The 21,835-nt window shown below is 35.5% G+C and overlaps 1 protein-coding gene and 1 pseudogene across 2 annotated transcripts in view; both read right to left on the bottom strand.

The window, feature by feature from the left end:
- The window catches only part of MLLT3 (MLLT3 super elongation complex subunit), a 267,938-nt gene that overhangs the window by 33,493 nt on the left and 212,610 nt on the right, over positions 1-21,835 (bottom strand). The window lies entirely within an intron of this gene.
- On the bottom strand, positions 5,334-5,818 carry LOC123819808 (annotated as a pseudogene).

The raw sequence follows: 21,835 nt of genomic DNA, 5'->3' as shown, positions 1-21,835 counted from the left end.
CTTTAAATATACTGAAGGAACATCTCTAAAACACACATTTGGGATTTGAAGGTTATGCTGTAAAACATAGCAACTTTGATTACTAATATTGTAAATCAAATGCCATAAAATCATCACCACAGTTAGAACAATAGGAGTTTAGAATAGAGACCTGCAATTCCATTATCTTGAATTTTCTCTACCCTGAAAACAAATTTAAAGTACTGGCTGGTAAGACTCTAATCATTTGTTACCTCAATATTGTGTAGTAATAAAATAGTTTATAATATAGACTTGCATTCTTCTATTTTTGTTTACTTAATTTTATTTTCCCTTAGGGAGAAATATTCAAGAATCATGAACTCTAGACTTTAATTTAAAAATAAGAGAAAGACACTTGTCAGCATCTAATTCCTGACCATCTGTCTTTGAAAAAAATACACATACACATTCTCACCCACTCACTCCAGTTAGGCTAAACATTCTTAGTAAGTAAGTAGATCTTGATGGATCTAAACAGAAGTTTCAGAAATCATAGTTCTACTTTTGCACACAGTTATCTTTAAATGAGCCTCATGAATCCTACTAGAATATGTAATCAGCTGTAAGTTAAAACCAAATAGACATCATCCAAAACAAACAAATAAATAAAGTAGGGCAGGTGCTGGATTCAAGATAAACCTCTATTTTTGAAGAAAAATAAATTGTCTTCTGTCCACGAATATGGACTATTGCCTAGGTGAGTGAACACTGCTTGTTACTTTGGGCTATCTTTTGTCACTTAAGCAATGCTTTCTGACAGTTTTACAGGCTGTTATCCCAAGGACTTCAGTATTTATGACCTTTATTCACTTGGGCTTTCTGCTCTTATCCACTGGTTACTAATCACTAAATAGATTTTTTTTTATGGGACTGAAATTAGCTAAAAGGGTGTCCTTCAACAATGGCAGCTCAGGACAACACCGGCTAAAGGTCTCCTCGGCCTCTTCTTTGCTCTTCTCAATTTTTTCTTCCTTACAGACAAGTTAATGAGGATTCAGACCCATGCTGTTCAACTAGAGCAATGGCAAATGATTTACAGCATTCTTAAAGGATGGTTCGGGACTGTTTCTGCATTGATCCTCAAAAACTCACTTTCAATATTTCAAGAATGATGTAAAAGCCTAAACTTATTTTTAATCTGCATGGAACAAGAACATTTTCTACTCATAAAATCATTATTCAGGAATAGCTCAATTCTACAAATCTTGCTCTATACACACGTATAAATGTTTCAAATACATATTAAAATTTTTGGAACATTTAGTTTATAATACGGCATTTTGACTATCTTTCTACATAGCAAAGGTTACTTATTGCTTTTTTATTCACTACATTTAAAAGACCATGTACTAAAAAGCAAGGAGAAAACACACTCTTCTTTCCACTTAATTGCATTTGACTTAAACATCTCCTAAGAGATTGATTTTTATCTCATGAACAATGTGAAATGTATAATAGAGCACATTCTCTTTATCATCTGGCTACTAGAAACCTAATGTCAAATTAGTCTGGAAAGTGGTATTTTCTTACAAACTGAAAATCTGAAGTAAAACTAGAAATATTAACATTATTATTCTCATAATTTTCTGATGAACTGAGTAAATTGCACAATTCCCTGAGTGTGGGCTGAGCAATGGGGCAGGAGGGAAAGAGAAGGAGGGAGGAAGAGAGGTAGGAGGGGAGACTAGTTTTGAAGTAACACGAAGACTCTACCTTATTGCTTTAGAATACAATTTAATAAATATTACTCTTTTGGGGACAAAAGGGATTTATTATGATCAGCTTCTGTTTTCTCCAAAATTATGCTGGAAAACATTTAAAAAGGAAATGTTGTGCAAAACAAAGTTTCTTAAGCCTTTAGATAATTCCATGTTGTAAAAAACAATATGGTCTGCCCTATGAGAAAAACAATTTTAATTTATTGAGATTAGTATTTACATGAAATTACTTTATCTGTATATAACATTCACTATTTGGGCATCAAGTGATTGCATTTAATTAATTGAGATCTATATGATAAATTTTCCTTGACTATAGTTCCAGGAAAGTTTATTTCTGCCAATGAATGTTCATGCTTTGATATTCCAAATATAAAACTACATAAGTCTCATATTTCTCTAGGAAAAATAAATGGTAGACCTTATTGCTCATGTGCAAAATTTGCCCAACCCTGAATGAATGCTATGTTTTTAAAATTTTGTTACTACTCACCTTAGCTTACATTTTTCACATATGTGAATCTGTATGCCACATTCTATTTAAACTGGCATATAGTTCAAATACTAAATAAATAAAAAATTAAATACATGTACATGTATAAGAATTTACATAGTAATAGTATTTAGAAAATAAGATAGTCTTTCTAGGATTATCAAAAATATTAAGAAAACCAAACAAGTGCTGGTGAGGATGTGAAGTGGAATCCTTTTGCACTGTTGGTGGAAATGCAGACTGGTGAAGCCACTATGGAAAGGAGTATGAAGTTACCTCAAAAAATTAAAAATGGATCTGCCTTTTGACCCAGTGATCCCATTTCTGGGAATATATCTGAAGGAACCCAAAACACTAATGCTCACTGCAGTGTTATTTACAATCGCCAAGATATGGAAGCAGCCCAAAAGTCATACCATCAGCAGATGAGTGGATAGAACAACTACGGGACATTTACACAATGGAATACTAATTGACTATAAAAAAAAGAAGAAAATTTTACCCTTTGCAACAGTATGGATGGACCTGCATGGAGAACATTATGCTAAGTGAAATGAGCCAGTCAGAGAAAGACAAATACTGTACGATTTCACTCATATGTGGAATCTAATAGACAAACTGAACTAATGAGAAAAATGGGGACATACTCATAGATGGAGAGCAGGATGATAACTGGGGGGTGGGGGGAGGTAAGGGGGGTGGAGGGATTGAGCAAAAAGGATAAAGGTCCCTTGAACAAGGACCCATGGTGATGGCTGAGAGTGGGGGGTTATAAGGGGACTAAATGGTAATGGAAAAATAAAATAAAGATTAAATCAAAGATAAAATAAATTAAAATAAAATTAGGAAGAATATTAAGGAAATATTTTAATGTGCAATTAAATGATAACTAATTTTTTATCAAATACTCTAGTGGTTAGACGACAAAAGGTGTTCTATTATTTTTTAGTAAGTTAAATTTTACACTATTCAGATGTAAACATCTAAAAATATGTGAATGGAGAAAGGAAAACATTTTAGATATATGGCTTTTCAAAATATAATAAACTATATAATCATGACAAAGAGGAACAGTATTATTCTTTTCTGAATGAAAAGATTTGTTTTAGGTTAATAAGGTATTTAGAAGTCTAATTCTCAGCTTCTCTTAGAAAATAAAAGGTATAATATAATAATCATGAATAGAAAAAAACTTCAGTTTTTTAAATATGTATTTCAAAAACTCCCAGGTAGATAAGAATGTCTAAATACTTTGAATTCAGAGGAAAAGGGTATCTTTTTTTTTTTTTAACCTTAAATGACTCTGGGGGAAAAATGCACATCAGGGCTTCATTCTACAATGAAGTATTATAAAACCATACCTCCTCTTCGACAAACATTTTCTCTAATTTTAAAAATAATACACTAAAGCACGTTATATGCAAATTAGTAATTAAAATTGATAGCGTTTTCCTGAATTATTCTGTCTTTTCCTGAAACTCTGTGTCTTTTACTCATCAACTCTCACCCCCCCAACCTTTCATTACCATGCACAACATCCTAGAAGCTATCTTTCCTATGACGTTACTGCTCACAGTAAATAAACTTTACATTCATCTGGCCTTTAAAAATCAAAAACACAGCAAGCAAAGAAGTCCTCCTCACCTTATTTAAAAGAAAACAGAGTAGCCCTCAGGAAAACAAAAGTGCCCCAAAGTTCACATTTGTCAGCAGGGAGTTGAGAGATGTTAAGAATGATCCTCTTGAAAAGAAAGAAGTCTCCTTAGGCACCCACATGTATATTTAGATTAGATTGGCAGTTTAAATGACAGCAAACACATGGTCGTGACTTCCCAATTGCTCACTCATCCAATAGACACACACAGGCTAATGAGAAGCAAACATCCACCCCAAACTGTTTTAGAAACTGGCTTCTTCCATCTGATACAACTGTATGTGTGGTAAGCAGGCATTCTGCTACAGAGATCAGATGTCAAACACTTTCTCTCTCCCAGTACTTCCAGATCTTGAATCACATTGCTTCATTATTCCAGAATATTTCCCTAAAGTAAGTCTGACTTATCAGCCTAAGTCAGTTGAGTAAACTCCCTGCTCTAGCCTACAGATTTTATGAAGCACACAGTAAAGGAATGACCATATAAATGTTCCAGGACCAGTTTGTCTCATGGGTATTTTAACTGTAAGACCTGCCCATCCTCTCATTAATAGCACAATTATCCCATAAACAGGGTAAAGTCACTATAGAGGATCACATTTTCTTGGGCAAATAATGAGTAGTAGAGTTTAAAGACATGGACTTTAAGCTCCTATTCATTACTGGGGCTCCAGTGACAATTTCCGTAAACATTTTCCAGTAAACATTTATGTATATAATAAAATTCATATATATTAAGATGTATTAGTGAGATACAGAAAGCCAAATGTTCTATGATAGAGGGATAGGTTATAAAAAATGGCAAAAAGACTTTAAAATACAAGTATTTTGACATGAATTTTGTACTCAAAACTAAATGTCAAATACTTTGAAAAGTCAATGTGAGGGTAAAGGTAGAAATAATAAAATAATAAAATGGTGTGGGGCTCAGGTTTTGGAAACAACAGGTCTGGTCTGAATCCCGATTCCATCACTTTGTACCCATGTGACACTAGCCAAACAACATTCTCTCTCCACCTCTCTTCACCTCTCAAGTGGAAAATGAAGTTAATACCAGTAATAATTCATATAGTTACTATGAGAATGTAGATGAATGCAAGTAAAGCATTTAGGACAGAGCATGGAATAACTGATGACTAAATAACTACTATTATTAATAAGAATGCCTGTGAAAGTATGATGTAAGAAAAGTCAGGTCTGAGTCCATTTTGCTTCTTTTCTCTCTCCATCTGTGATAGTCTTCCCTGAAATATACTTGCTACTTCAAAAAATAAGGTGACCACTTTTAGACTGATTCAAAATTTCTTTTCCCTCAAACCTCTCTTGGAGCAGGGAGCTGACAAAAGCCTTGTTTAATGCCTGATGTATAAGACATTCTAGAAAGGATGTCTATACAAACAGACAAGAAGAGAATTAAAAAGTGATTATCTAAGTACAAATTGCCTAATCAAGTACAGAATTCCTGCTCCATTTCAACAGCATTAACAGTGATCTCCCTGACCCTTTTTTTCTGAAGGCTTATTCACCAAGTATTGACACATGAGGCAAGCCAAGTCACAGTGTAGCCCTTCATCTCCGCTGAGTTCATTGGAAAGGGTGAATCCAGTCATGAGAACTCTTTTCTTTAACCAGAATATAGCAGAAAAAGATCCCGAGAAGAAAATTCCTTCTATAGCAGCAAAGGCCATTACCCTTTCCCCAAAAGTAGATTTTCTATCTGCTAACCACAGCAAGGCCCAATCTGCTTTTTTTCTTAACATATGGCACTGTTTCAATTGCATTAAATAAAAATTCCCTTTTCTGGGGATCTCTGATGTAAGTGTCCATTAGCAAACTGTACATTTCTGAGTGAACATTCTCAATGAGAATTTGAAAGCCATAAAATCAGCAAGTTTCTGGAACCTGTACCTCCTTACTAAATCGCTCCACCAAATTAAGAATAGAGGTGGAGATGGGTGGGGCAGGGGTGAGGTAAAAATGGAGACAACTGTACTTAAACAATAAAAAATAAATAAAAAAAAGAAAAGAATTCAGAGAAAAAGAACGTGAAACTCATGTAGGATATACCATTCATTGAGACCCAGAAGCTTTTCCTCCTGCAAAGAATGTGGGCCCCAAAAGTCTCAAGAAAAAGATCTATTTAAAGAACACACTCATACCATTATACTGTTCTTGATATTTCATCTCAATTTTACAGACATATATACTTCTGTCATATGTTAACTTGTCCTAGTAGTAAAAAGACAGAAAACAGATGGATTCTGATGGCTTACTGGCAGAAATATTTGTCCTGTGGTTTTCACTACTTTATAAAAGTATTACAAAGGAATTTAGAAGTGGGATGAAACCTCAAACTTAATTGAAAATCCTTTATGTTGTCTGACAAATTAAGATCGTAAGCAGTGTTTATTATATAACATCTGCTCATGTGGTATCATCAATGTTATTTCCTTTTTTTTTTTGTAACCACAATCACTGCAATGCAGTTTCTGCACTCCTAGCAAGAGGTTTTGTTATACTGTACATCCTCAATGTCAACAAGTTATGCCACTTTTTTTAAGAGAAACGACATATAACGAAACCAATTTTACAAAAGGCTTACTGATATAAGCAAGAGTTAAGTTCTTACAGCATCTCATCAACATTTTAACAAAACAATGTTGAAAGAAACGACATTATTGGAGGACCTGCTATGTGTACTGAAGTAAGCAAATTTGATATACTTGAGAAATAAGGTTATTTCCAATGTCAATGTTATCCAAAAACTTGTTTTAATGTTTGCTTCTACTGATCATTAAAATTTAATATAACCTAACTCAATTATCATCAGTCAGATACAGATATTGGATAATTATATTAGTATCAACACTATAAGCAAATTAAGGTTTCTTCCCATGTCATGGAGTTCTGATAAATATCAATTCCTTGGTTTACTGAATCCTGAAGATCAAAAGGCCCTGCATATGGCACTAATAAATCAAAGAGAGTCATCAAATCTCCAGTCTGTTTTCTTTGGCTAAAACTGCAAAGTTTTACTCACAGAGCCTTATTTACTCCTAAAAATTCTCTGCCAAACCAAATTTAGCTCACCAAGAGGACAGAAAATACAGCATTCCCCAGCTGCACCCTCCTGGGGCTTTTGAAGTTCAGGGATACTATTGTGTGGTGGTCTGGAATATCTGGTCTTTTCCTCTGCATTGCTTTTTTAGATTTCATTATCAACTAAAAATTCACCTGGAAAATAAAAATGTAATCTCTAGAGTCAGACTGGAAAGTTGCAAAGTACTTTTATTTATTAGTGAAACCTACCATGATTAAAGGCACTAAATGAAGATCTCTGGGTTATTCACACATAAATACCAAAAATAAATTTTTAAAAACAATCTTACAGAAATTTTCCTCACTCTACTTAAATACCAATAGGAATTCCTAGCCCTGGCTGGCGTAGCTCAGTGGATTGAGCGCAGGCTGCGAACCAAAGCATCGCAGGTTCAATTCCCAGTCAGGGCACATGCCTGGGTTGCAGGTCACAGCCCCCAGCAACCGCACATTGATGTTTTTCTCTCTCTCTCCCCCTCCCTTCTCTCTCTAAAGATAAATGGATAAAATCTTTTTTTTTAAAGAATTCCTGATGGTGGGAATTCTGCTAAGATATTTATAGTCTAAATAATCACTTTCTGATAAAATTGCCTAAACTTTGTGTGATGGCAGTGTTATTTGAAAGAGAAAGGGCTTGGAAAAGATAATATAAGCAGGATGAAAGCCCAGGAAAAATTCCACTTTCAGTTGGTTTCTCTAACAAAGATTTTCTGATGGACTAACCATTCTGTTCCATAGTATTTCCAGTCTTGAAAGAACTGTACAAATGAGGGCTGGGATTGTGTGTTCTACTATTTCTTTATACAACCATTCTCACTTTTCAAAAATGTTTACATAACTATGTTGGAAATACATAAACAAAAAGTAACAAAATTTAGTTTCTTGGCTCAACTGAGACCATCCTAAAGCAGTAAGAAATACTCCCTTTTCTTTTCCAAAAGGAATTCAGAAAGGCTTAATAAATTGCCCTAATAAGCTGATATCTCACCTAATAACTCAATATTCAATTTCTTAATCTTGACACTACTGACATTTTAGACTGGATAATTCTTTGTTGTGAGGATTATCCTGTGTATGGTAGGATATTTAGCACCATTCCTGGCTTCTGCCCACTGGATGCAAGTATAAGTAGCACCCCTGCTCCTTACCATACACATGCCCAGATCATGAAAATTAAAAATGTCTCCAGACATTGCCAAATATCTCAGGGACACAGGGACACTGGAGAGAAGACAAAATCACCCCAGGTCAAAAGCCACTAGTCTGGGCTAATATTTTCTTTAGAAGTCACCTATAGGCATTTCATATAATTATGCACCACTAATTGGCACAGCATTCCATCTCAATAAAGTTCTAATTCTGAGACTACCGTGAAATGACATTTGATCTGACAAGATACATTTTGATGTTCTCTCTTCTGGTACTGGTGAAAAGATGCACTTTAGAGGAAACTAGAATCTCCTTCTTTAGTGAGCTGACCTGTCACTCCACTATAGTCAGCGGGATACCATTGCTGTCCCTTAGGTTGAAGCCAAATTCCCACTTCCAGCTGTTATTGCCATTTCTGTATTTCATATACAGAACAAGTACAGATGCATGCCACTTGGTGAACACAGTCTAAAAAGCACTGTGTGGAGACATACATTTTACATAATGTTATCTAAAATAAAGTTTGCAGTTAGAATAAGAGTGGGAAGAAGGATCATTCAAACACCTCTCTTGTGAGTAGTCCCAAGCCTACTGCCTTGGAAGCCAGTAAGTCTTACCAGTTAGCCTCTGAAATTTGTTTTGTGCTTTCCTTTTTCTTAGCTATAGCTTTGCTAAAGAAAGGACAAGAAGGACTTGATCTGGTTCCTGTCATCAAGATTTGTTTAGAGGCCAAATCACTGGAGTAATGAAGCTTGCAGGAGTGGACAAAGCCTATTAATAGAAGCTTCCAGCTGCCACAGACATCACTGGAGGTGACAGACCCCATTCCATGGAAGCCCCAAGCTCTATTCTTAAAGATGTGCTTAATGATACAGCCAAAGAAATATATGACCACATCGAATATTCCAGACTTCAGAGAATTTCCAGCAAGAAATGTCAACTGCTTTTTATGGCTATAAATATTGGCCACTCTGCTCCTACGGTAACAGCCATGATATTTTCTGGATATATATAAAATTCCAAACAGTTCTGAACTGAACTTAGATAATGAATTTTATGATAACAAGCGCTGTTACATCCTAATAGCCATTGCTCCCCACCATACAAATTCTGCTTCTAATGGTCTAAATATAGTAAGATGCTTTTTATGTGCTTTTTATCACTGATAATTCTACTATTCTATTTTTTTTTGCTTTGTGTATGAGTCATTTGACTGCTTCTTTTATTAGCTGCTTTTCTCTACAATCCCACTATCATGGGTGTCCAACCCACAGCCTGCAGGCCGCATGTGGTCCAGGATGTCTATGAGTGCAGACCAACACAAAATTGTAAACTTATTTAAAACCTTTTTATTGCTCATCAGCTTTCATTAGTGTTTGTGTATTTAATGTGTGGCCCAAGACAACTGTTCTTCCAATGTGGCCCAGAGACACCAAAAGGTTGAACACTTCTAGATAAAGATGAGGATGAGGACAGAAAGTAAGATTTACTTTAGAACTTCTATAGTAGGAGTTGGCAACCCTTTACTGCAAAGGCCTCACAGTAAGTTTAGACTTCACAGGCTATACAGCTACTCAGTTTTGACCTTTAGTGTGAAAACAGCCACAGACAATATGAAAAAATGGGCATGGCTGTGTTCCAATAAAACTTTATTTACAAAAGCCAGCAAAACACCAGATTTGGTCTAAGGGCTACAGTTAGCCGATCCCCACCCCTTGTGATACTTAGTACAACTTCATGGTTATAATGGATCAAGCCAAATTTTTCTCATTTAATTTACCATACTATTTATCTTGGACTATTTCTGTTTATGCATACAACATACTTTAATTTCTTTTTTTAAAAGATAAATAATATGGTAAATTAAATGAGAAAAAAAGCTTAATGACCTCATTCATTAGCTATGTGGTTTTCAGTTCCTTTTAGACATCTGTCCTATGGCAACTAAACAGTTTTTCCTCATGAAAGAGCAATATTCTGGCCTTGTTGTCCAAGTTTCTCAGAGTTACTGTGGAAGACATAACTGTGATGTATTATCCTGAAGAGTGAGTTTCCATGCCAATTATATTTGTGAATGTGTACAACTAAAAGTCTCATCAATAAAATAACTACTCTTTACTAGATAAACAGCTAGTTCCTCTAACATATCAACATCTTTAAAAAGGCAGTTGGAAAAAAGTTACAAACAAAATTCCAAAGCCACTGTAATCCCCTACAGAAAGCCTATCCAAAGGTCACTCATTTAGGAAGAGCAACTCATTAACTGTGTGTGTATGTATGTGTGTGTGTGTGTATATAATACAAATATACAATGATAGTACATTTTTGGAAACAAAAACACAGGACTCTGTATGCTTAATGCATATAAATATGACTAAAAGAACAAAAATAATGACCAAATAAAGAAACCACCACAATAAATTAGGCAAAAGACTTGGACAGACATAATAACTTATATGAAACCCATGAACATAGAGTATAAAAAAACATATACAAACAGCTACATTGTATATGATTCCATTTGCATAAAACTTAAAAACAGGCAAAACCAGTGTATGTTCAGGGTAGTAGTTACCTTTGGAAGTAAGGGGTAGTGACTGGGAGAAAGCGATGGGAGGTTCTAGGGTGCAAAGGAAGTTCTATATCTTTTTTCCTCATTTTGTTGGCTTCACTGAAGTATAATTGACAAATAAAATTGTAAGATATTCAAAATGTGTACTGTGATGACCCAATACACATACACATTTGTGTATACATGATGAAAATACTCTCATATCATTTCTTGTTTTTAACCTAATTTATCATTTTAACAGTTGCATAATTTATATAACCATGATGCTCTACTCAATATGTATGTATTGGATAAAGACTTTCTACATGTCAGACATTGAGCTAGATTCTGGGAATAAATAGTGAGTGGGATGGACTTTTTTTTTCAAAAAGAAAGAAAATGGACAGAAAATCTGAGTAGATACCTCACCAAAGAAGATATACAGATAGCAAATAAGCATATGACAAGATGCTCAACATCATTTTACATCAAGAATTTCAAGTTAAAACAAATTAACACATTAAAACAACAATAGATGCTATTGCATGCCTATTAAAATGGTTAAAAAATTTTAAAACTGACAATACTAAATACTGACGAGGATGTGGAGTAACAAGAACCCTCATTCACTGATGGAAGAAAAAGAAAAATGGTACAGCCATTTTGGAAGACAGTTTGGTAGTTTACAGAAAAACTTAATACAGTCTCACCATACAGCCCAGCCATCATTCTCCTAGGTATTTACCCAGTTGATTTGTAAACTTATGTCCATAAAAAATCTGAATGTGAGTGTTTATAGGAGATTTATTCATCAGCAACAAAAACTAAAAGCTATCAAATGTCTTACAGTAGACTGATGGATAAATTATGTTATATCTATACAATAGAATATTACTCAGCAACAAAAGGAAATGAGTTATCATCCACAAAACACATGTAGAAACCTTAATGCATATTGCTAAATGAAAAAACTCAAAGTCTAAAAAGATTATACACTGTATAATTCCCATTACATGACATTATAGAAAAATAAAATAAAATAGGTTAAGTTTTAGATATCTGGAAGTTCAGGTTCTGAAAACAGAAATATAGGACTGGTTTATGAAAATCCATGTTTAATTCTCACCTGGAAGAAATTTCCCACACTAGAATTTTTAACCAAATTGATGCTTGTGTAAATCTCAAAACAAAAAGGTAGATCAGGTGTGGATAAGTTAGAAAATTTGTAAGTGACTGCTTCTTTTGAATACTTATTCTAATAAACAACAAAACTGAACAGTCAGCTAAACAGCAAAATCAAACATTGGTAAAAAAGACGGTAGAATTTTTCTGTCTTTAAAGAAAGATGTTTTTCTCCAAAGAAGCTCCCACTGAAGAGCAATGATAAGAAAATTATTAAAAACAGATTTCAAATTTAAAAAATTTCCATACTTTCCTAAATAGCTATGTAACTATACGAGAGTGATTCCCACCAGCAATAAAGACATCAGTGATGGCACATGTCTCCCTTGTTTTTTGTACTGAGGATACCTAGGTGATTGTCTTGGTTGGAGAAAAAGAAACCCCCTCCCACAACTTCTATCAAAATTCTTTAAACTTTCTCAAGATGCTCAGAAAATTAGAAAAATTATACCAACAAGAATGTCAGGGACTGAATGCTGCTACAGGATCAGAAAGCAATGTTCCATCTGTAACACATTATGTGAAACTAGGATTATTCACAATAGCAGAAAGTGAAAGAAATCCAAATCTCCATCAACTGCAGGGATATGTAAAATGTGGTATATCCACACAATAAAATATTCTTCAGCCATAAAATGAAATGGAGTTCTGGTACATGCTACAAAACTGATGAGCCTTGAAAATATCATGCTAAGTTAAAGAAGCCTATCACAAAAGACATTGTATTATGTAATTCCATTAATATGAATTGTCCAGAATAGGCAAATCTATAGACACAGAAAGTAGATTAGTGGATAGTTGGGGCTACAGAAGATGTAATTGAAAGATGATAACTAAAGGGTATGAGGTTTATTTTAAAGGCAATGAAAATATTCTAAAATTGATTGTGGTAATGTCTGTACAACTCTGTGAATATACTAAAAACCACTGAATTATACACTTTAAATGAGTGAATTGTAGGTGTGTAAATTGTACCGCAATAAAGTTGCTTTTAGAAAACTATACTGAACCCTGGTCTGGTAGCTCAGTTGGTTAGAGCATTGTCTCAATATGCCAAGGTTGCAGGTTCAATCCCTGGTCAGGGCACAGACAAGAATCAACCAATGAATGCATAAACAAGTATAACAACAAACAGTGTTTTTCTCTCTCTCTTTTTCTCTCCCTCTTTTTCTCTCCCTCCCTCTTTCCCTCCCCCTTTCACCTTTCCTCTAAAAATCAATGAATAGAAATTTTTTTAAAAACTGTTTTAAAAAATAAAGAAAAAAGAAAACTATACTGAATATATATGGATATATATATGGAATATATATATATATATATATATATATATATATATATACACATGGACTGAAGACTATAAATATGTGTAGTGCCCCCATTTTTATGCTAACAGGTAGGTTTGAAATAACTATTTAATTACCTGACAAAAATAATGCTAACTGAGTATTAATCACTGAATAGGAATAGGTCAGTATATTTTAAAAACACAGAAAATTAGAGTAACAGGCCAGAGTGTCAACCCAAACCTGAGATATACTTATAGCTGACATTGCCAATGCTTAAACATAAAATAAATTGATTTCTGATTATTTGATGCTTTACTTGAAAGTGTTTCATCATTAATAAGAGTTATCATTCCTGCAAAGTTTTGCATCTAAAAAAGATTTATAGTCACTTTATTTTTCCTTGAAAACAACTCCATCAAATTATGTACTGCCCTCATCCCTCTTCTTTCCAGATGAGGAAAATGACTCATACACAGTCTGTGGAATTTTCACCAGTACAACATAGCACAGAGCTAGCTGCAGTCCCATACAGGCTTCTGGCTGCGGGCTGAGAGATCAAACAGAGGGAATCAACCTCCCCTGCCCCAAAGAAGGGGAATTGGTTGAGGGAAGGCAGCTCTTCCAGAATTAATATCAAAATTTCAAGTATTTGCCACCTGTAGAGCGGTGGGGGTGGGGGGACAGAAATTCTTCCAACCTGAACACAAAATAAGATGCCAGCTGTGCAACACAAGAGGATGGTGAACAATTTTAAAGAATCCACCTATACTTCCTCCTACCTAGACACTGAGTGTACTGGTGACCTGGCTCTGAGATAATTAGCAGTTGAAGGCCTTGGGGTAGGGGGTGGGGCAGATAAGGAGGGAAATAATTTAAGTCAACACCCCTAATAGGTAAGTTTGGGGTCCACAAAGAGGATGCCACCTCCTTGTCTGGGTATATAACTCTACCTACCACCTGGAGGAAAGAACTACTCTACTCAGAACACATAATCAGTTCTAACCATCCTCTATCACTGTGAGATAACCCTTTTGCTGGGAGTTACCATTATTCACAAAGTGTTAGACATTAGCACTAAAATATACTTGTGATAAACATGGAAAGTACTTTTAATTTCTTCCTCAGAAAAAGGTAAAAAAAATACAAGGAATAAAATATTAGGTAGAGAGTTTGGAGACAAAGGAGAAAAGTAGAGACAAAGTCTTGGCTTATGTCCATCTTTTTTTTTAATGGGCCTTTTAAAAAATAATAAGCTGTGTCCTAATTTTTTTTCCAGGTTGGGGGGCTGCAGTCCAAAGTGACCCATGTGAGAGAAGGGCAGGCGAAAGAAAGGTCCCGCAAGAGTTATGAAAGGCTATAATCTCCCCAAGTTCACTGGTCACCACCTGTGAAGCTAATAGTTGGAGGAACCAACCCAGAGTGTCTCCCAAAGCAGCAGATGGATCAAATGAATTAGTCAATACCCTTCCCAGGATGCTGGGCATAAAACATTTTGGAGGGAAGGTAGTTAAGCAGTGAATCCTGCGGAAACAAACCTGACATCTGCTTAATCTTCTCGCTTGGACTCCAACACCATAGTGGGTATTTCAAATGGATAACAATGCGAAAGCTGCACGTGGACTTCTCTTTCATTATCATTTTTTCAAATGCTAAATGTTATCTACTTAAGGATCTTATCTTGGCTCCCTGCCCTGGCAGAAGGCACAATTTTTCTGCTAATAAGAGCCTAGAGGCTTTACAAGACCATGGGAGTTTTCAAAAATATTCCTACATATTCATAATAGTCAAATTAATAGGTCTGATGCCAGATTTAAAGTGGCATTTTAAGGGTAGCTTTAAAAGGTACTAATGGGGTACCTTTAAAGCTAAAACCTGCAGCTATGAATCTAATGCAAAACTGTGCTGCCTTTTGATTTTGGCTATGTGTTCCCTATTCTGTAATGAACTACCCAGAACAAATTTGGCATTTTCCTCCCCTGAAGAAAAATTTGGCATTTAGTGAAGAAATTTGGGTTAAACACCTTTTAAATGTCCTCTGTAACAATTAAAATCTTTTTCTTTGACTTACTGGCATGCCTCACAACCACACACAATGAAAATACAATAAATCTTCCCTGTGTGGTACATTACATGTCCTTCGATTGATTTAAAAATGCTAGGCAGGCCTGCATTTTCATAGGCTTTTGGCTACTATAACACCATCAAAAGTAGTGACAGCTGAGAAGCAGGTAAACAAAGTATAAGCAGACCTCAGCAATGTTGTGAGTTCAGTTGCAGACCCCTGTAATCAAGTGAGTATTACGAAAAAGGAAGTCATAATTTTTTTGCTGGTGGAGGGTCTTTCTTGCCTTTAATTTATAAAAAAGGCAACATCTATGAAATGGAATAATGTGAGCACAATAAAACAAGTATGCCTGTTTAGAAAAACCACTAACTATACTTCAGAATCTTCTGACCTCTTGGTTAGGACACACATAGTCTTGTTGTCTGAGAAAACAGAGTCTTCACCTTCAAAATTCACAATCCTAACCACAGGATAAGATGAAGCATACTAGGCAAAAGTTAACTAACACATGCAGAAAGCATCCACAATGGCAATTTCACATGAAAGCAGAATAAAATCTATCAACTAAGAAGGATAAAATGCTTACTATAGACTGTGTTCTAAGTACTTTTTTTAGATAAAGTCATCTCATCACTTTAACATCTTTTGAGCAGTATTTTAAAATTTGGAAAGTCCTTTACACGTATAATCCTAACAATCTGAGGTGAGCATTATTACTAGGATCCCCATCTTATCAAAAAGTGTGTGTGTGTGTGTGTGTGTTGCCCTGGCTGGTGTGACTCAGCGGACTGAGAGCTCACCTACAAACTGAAAGGTCCCTGGTTTGATTCAACTCTAGGTCAGGGGACATACCTGGGTTGAGGGCCAGATCCACAGTTAGGGGTATGAGAGGCAGGAGATTGATGTGTCTCTCCCTTTCTCCCTCCCTTCCTGTCTCTCTAAATATAAATAAATGAAATCTTTAAAAAATTTAAAATAAATAAAATAAAATGGGTGTAGAGGAAGTAGTTTAAAAATATTCAGGTTTTACTAGCATTTACTAACTGTGTCAGGTACTGTTTGCTACTCATCTGAGTCACGAAGTTTTAGGAGATATTATTCACGTCTCACAGATTATAAAATCAAGGCTCAAAGAGGTTAACTATTTTGTCTCAGATCACAAAGTTAGTACAACTGTCAGACCTGGAGATTTTTCCCAGGTCTCAAGATTCTTTCTGGGACATCTTTTTCACTTGGTTTATAAAATTACATTCTCTTTTTGAGGAAGTCGCAGTTGCAGCTGCAGCTCACCGCTGTTCTGCCCGCTTCTTCTGGCTCACTGCTGTTTGTTCTCGCCCAGGAACAAGTCAGTCAGGAAGACATGTTACTGCAATGGCTTTTAAAGATACCGGAAAGACACCCCTGGAACCAGAGGTGGCGATTCACCCAATTAGAATTATTCTAACTAGCCGGAAGGTAAAGTCTTTGAAGAAGGTGTGTGCTGACTTGATCAGGCACACAAAGAAAATGAATCTCAAAGTGAAAGGACCAGTTCGGATGCCTACCAAGACTCTGAGAATCACTACAAGAAAAACCCGCTGCGGGGAGGGTTCTAAGACTTGGGATCGATTTCAGACGAGGATCCACAAGGGACTCATTGACTTGCACAGCCCCTCTGAGATTGTTAGGCAGATTACTTCCATCAGTATTGAGCCAGGAGTTGAGGTTGAAGTCACCATTGCAGATGCCTTAATCAATCTTTTCAATAAATTGACTATCAGTTGTCAAAAAAATAAAATAAATACAATTGCATGGTTTGTGTTCCACACCAAAATATAAATGATACACTTTCCTTGGTCCAACACACTAGGATTACAAGCAGATTTCTGTGTCCACAATACATTTACATGAGCATACTGCTAAAGAGAAATGTTGGTGGGTGTGGATGGTACTAAAGCTGACTGAACCTATAAACTCATTTAGATAACACAACAAGAGGTGAGATATGAACAAGACTGTCATTGATACAATGGAATAATGGAAGAAAGGAGAGATACCTGTTGTCGAAGTAAGGCTCATCCTAACTCAAGGATCAAGGGGAAATAGTACCAGAATTATGGGTGAGGAGCAGTCAAGAGTTTTGGCTAGTGAGCGTATGTCATGTGGAAGATGCTAGAACGAGGGGAAAGAAAACACATACACACATCCCTTTGGATATTTTACTCTAAAGTTTATAAATATACATTAGTCAACCAATCTTTTGATGTAGATCTAGGAGTTTTCTCTTGAGTGTAGTCTGTAAGTCTTTTACATAAACTTCATTCAATGCATTATCTATGATCACCACCTATGAGCAAGAAGCCAGAGACTTGCAAAGCTATTAGAATGCTGTGTCATTCTAGGTTCTTATGATTTTTCCTCTTAGGGTTTCACACCTAATTTGAGGAATAATTTTTTCCAGGGATTCCCCATCAGGTTGCAACTTAGTTTTCACAGAACCAATTAATTAATGTGATTATAAGGAGAAATGACATACATGTTTCAGAAAACTATATTGAGTTCATAATGAGTATACTATTCAACCTGTGGGAGCAGAAGTGCACAGGATGAGAGCACCCAGCAGAGGTGGGCAACAGCGAACATGCTTTATAGGGGAATGGAGAGCAGTTATCAGCACAGGCCAATCAGTTGAGCTTCTCTGGCTGCAGCTTGTGCAGGGGCTCATAAGGGCTGGGGAGAAGGGCAGCTGTTCAGGACCCACCAACATGTAAATTCCAACTTAGGGAATCCCCAGAACTGAAGACATGAGGGAATCCATCAATTTATAAGTTTTAGGCTACTTTAATAAAGTTTCAAAGCACATGTGCTGGAGTGTTATCTTTTCATAAGATAAGATATTTGCAGTAATATTTTTTTCCCATATGATGGCTGCTTTCTTCAGTTCATTTTTTCTCCTAATAGACTCAACCTCCCATAGTGATAAATTATCTTGGTTATAATTTTAGGTTTATAATCTAATCATGATTCTTTAAAAATCATCCTTAGAAATGCTAACAGCCTCCAATTAGTATAATTCAATATACATTTGAGTATAATTAAGTATGTATTTGAAACTGACTAATATAGTTCTTTAGGAGAACTAACTGTATCCTTCACATCTTGTTTCTCTCAGTGTGTTAGTGTTCAGTATAACTTTTTTTAAAATAATGCTAGCCCCTTGTGGTTAAAAACTTTTTTCATTCATTCTTCCACATATACAATAAACATTATTGCATGGTTGCAGATACTCAAATGCAATGATATAATAAATATTTTAACAACCAAATTAAGGTTTTTAATTGGAAGCTAATCTGTTATAATTATGCAACCTGAGGAAACAGAAGAGGGAAAAATAGTTCCTTTTATACAATATACAAGTGGTATTTTACCAGTTCCAATAATTTCAAGAACACATAAACATTAGAGGAAATATAATCATATTTTACAATCACAGACAGCAAAAACAAGGTGGTCGTATAGCTTTCATGTTATCACGCCACTGCACAATCTCTATAGGAAATAGAGAGGCAGATATTTCTTTCACTTCAACATCCTGTTATTGAAATTTCTTTGAAAACCATTTGCTTTTTTAAAATACAGAAGCAAATGTTTGGATTTTAGACTCTCACATTCCTCTGCTGTCTTGATGAAAGATTAATTTGTGGTCCTTGCCTCCCTTTTGTTATTTTTATGGTTCAATATTCTACATGATAGAATAAGTTTTTTAAAAAAAACCTCAGGTAGCTCTGTGGGCATGTTTGATAGCTCCACACTTCTTGGCCAGCTTATGTAGTCTAACACAAAGGCAAGGGCTGCAAAGGTAGGTAAAGTGCAATCCAATGCATACAACTTGCTTACTTTGGCTGCCAATTTATTCCAGAATCTTGTTCTGTGAAGTTATCTGTACACGGGTGGCCTATACCCTGAACAATGTGCCTCTGAGAGGACCAAGACTTGTCTTATTTATATGGTGAGTTCTCCCATTCCTTGCAGCCTGTCTACTTCAGGTGAGGGGCCAGAAATCACACTGGTAGATCATTCAGATATATTTATAGTTGAGACTCCTCAGGATACAGAAACTTCTCAACTATAAATACCTAAATCACTTAAGAGGAGTCTTAACTAGAAATGCATAAATACATACATATACATATGTATGTGTGTATTTTATACACATATATATATATTTTTATGTATATAAAAATAAATCTTTGCACTATTTAAACATTTGCTGAGCACCAATTAAGTGCCAGGCATAGTGTAAAAAGCTGAGAAATCAGACAATTAAGAGACCATATCTGCCCTGAAGATATCCCACTGATTAGGGAAAAAACACTTTAATATGAGAGAATAACAACTATAATCAAAGTATACATGCATTGTTAATGGAGGGAGCATAAAGGAGGGGCAGGAGTTAATTTAGGTAGGGCAGATTATATAGAAAAGCTTCAAAGAAATGGTGACCCCTTAACCAGGTCATTAAGGACCAAGGTCATTTCACTACTGAAATAGCAGCATAGAATGGTCAAGGAACCAAAGATTGCTAAGATTTTAGGATCACTAAAGTATAGGGAGAGTTAAAAAAGAGGGAGAGGGGAAAGGTCAGGTTAAAGAAGTCTTAAAACAATGCTTTAATAAAACATTGGTCATTGTTGAAGGAGGTTAGGGAACAAAATCTGTTCTTCTGCAAACTGGTAAAAAAAAAAGGAAGAGGGGGTACTGAGGGAGAATCATGAACAATGTTTTATTTTTCCTTTACAATTGGTATTTTTTTCTTGAGTTACACAAAAGACAGAGAAAGAGTTTCTCTTCATTGGTGAAATCTGGCTGATAAATTAAGAAAAAAAGGATGAAACGAAAATACCACCAATCCACAACCTCTAATGATTCATACATAGAGGCATCAGTGAGTGCTAACCTCTCTCTATTTCTCTCTCTCTCTCTCTCTCTCTCTCTCTCTCTCTCTCTCTCACACACACACACACACACACACACACACACACACACACTAACCTCATCTTACAGGCCTCCTGATGGAAGAACACAACTCTACCCATAAAATTGTCTTGCTCCAAACCAAAATTTATAGAAAATACACCACAAAGATACTATCAGCAAAATTCAAACTGAGAATTATATGACAACTAATTTTTTTCTTCACACTTTAATGTGAAAAAAGAAAGGTGAGGGAGAACCTATACATCACAAATTTGAAAGATAATTTTACAAACAGCAAGATGGACCTAATTTAGATCCTGATTCAAACTGTAAAAACAAAAAGAAAATTTATGACATTTAGATTCTACTGGAAATTTGCCCAGAAATTTGACATTAAGAATTATTAATTTGTTCAGATGTGATAATGATTCTTCAGTTATGTTTTTAAAAAGCCCTTATCTTTTATTCATATCAAGATATCTATGTGTGAATAATAAGACACCTTATATTATATTGAAAATTATATTGGACGCCTGGCTAGCGTAGCTCAGTGGATTGAGCGCGGGCTGGGAACCAAAGTGTCCCAGGTTCGATTCCCAGCCAGGGTACATTCCTGGGTTGCAGGCCATAACCCCCAGCAATCGCACATTGATGTTTCTCTCTCTCTCTCTCTCTCTCTCTCTCTCCCCGCCCCCGCTTCCCTCCCTAAAAATAAATAAATAAAATCTTAAAAAAAAAAAGAAAATTATATTGGGAGAAGAGTAGATGGTGCTATAGTTGAGACAAGGTTGGCCATCAGTTAATATGTTGAGCCCTGGCTGGTATGGCTCAGTTGGTTGGAGCATTGTCCCATGAACTAAAAGGCTGTGGGTTCAATTCTCGATTGGGATGTATGCTTGGATTGTGGGTTTTGTCCCATGGCTCATGGGAGAGGCAACCGATTGATGTGTCTCTCTCACATTGATGTTTGTCTCCCTCATACTCTCCTAACCTTCCCCTTTCTCTAGAATTAATAAGCATGTCCTCAGGTGAGGATAAAAAAATAAATAAAATTTTAAAAAGCCTTCTTTATTAAGAAAAATAATAATTATGAAAACTGAGTTATGGGAAAATTGGGGGATTCATTATACTATTCTGCATATTTTGTGTGTATTTGAAATTCTCCATAATAAGAGATTACAAAAAGACAAAAAGCAAGGCTAGAGAGAATTTGGTGTTTAGTCCATCTGGTATCTGAGGTTTTGTAATAATAAAATGCTTTATAAATATGGCTACATTAAAGATAATATTTTGAAAATGACCCATAACACCATGTTAGCTTGTTGTTTAATATTCTTTGCATATTTCCTTCCATAATTTGTATTTTGCATAGGTATATGGAAAAGGGCCTGGGAAAAAGAAGAGACAAGAAACAGGTAATAGGTGATTGTCCAGGAGAAGATTATATAATAGAAAAGGAGACTAGTGATGGTCAGCTTACAAGTGGTGCAAAAGGATCAGCTGGCAAAGGGGACTGGTGGAGAGCTCTTAACGACATCAGGTAGGTATAACAGAGCCAAGAAACAGAAGGGAAAAAAACTAAAGGTGCCAGAAAAGTAAAATCAAGTGCTCAGAAAATGATTTCTACATTTGGAATCTGGAAGGCACTGGTGACCTTTTCC

Source organism: Phyllostomus hastatus, unplaced genomic scaffold (genome assembly GCF_019186645.2).
Source record: "Phyllostomus hastatus isolate PE091 unplaced genomic scaffold, TTU_PhHast_1.1 phas_contig_34, whole genome shotgun sequence".
Classification (NCBI taxonomy): Eukaryota; Metazoa; Chordata; class Mammalia; order Chiroptera; family Phyllostomidae; genus Phyllostomus; species Phyllostomus hastatus.
Note: the sequence above shows the minus strand (reverse complement) of the source record. Positions and strands in the feature narration are given on the sequence as shown.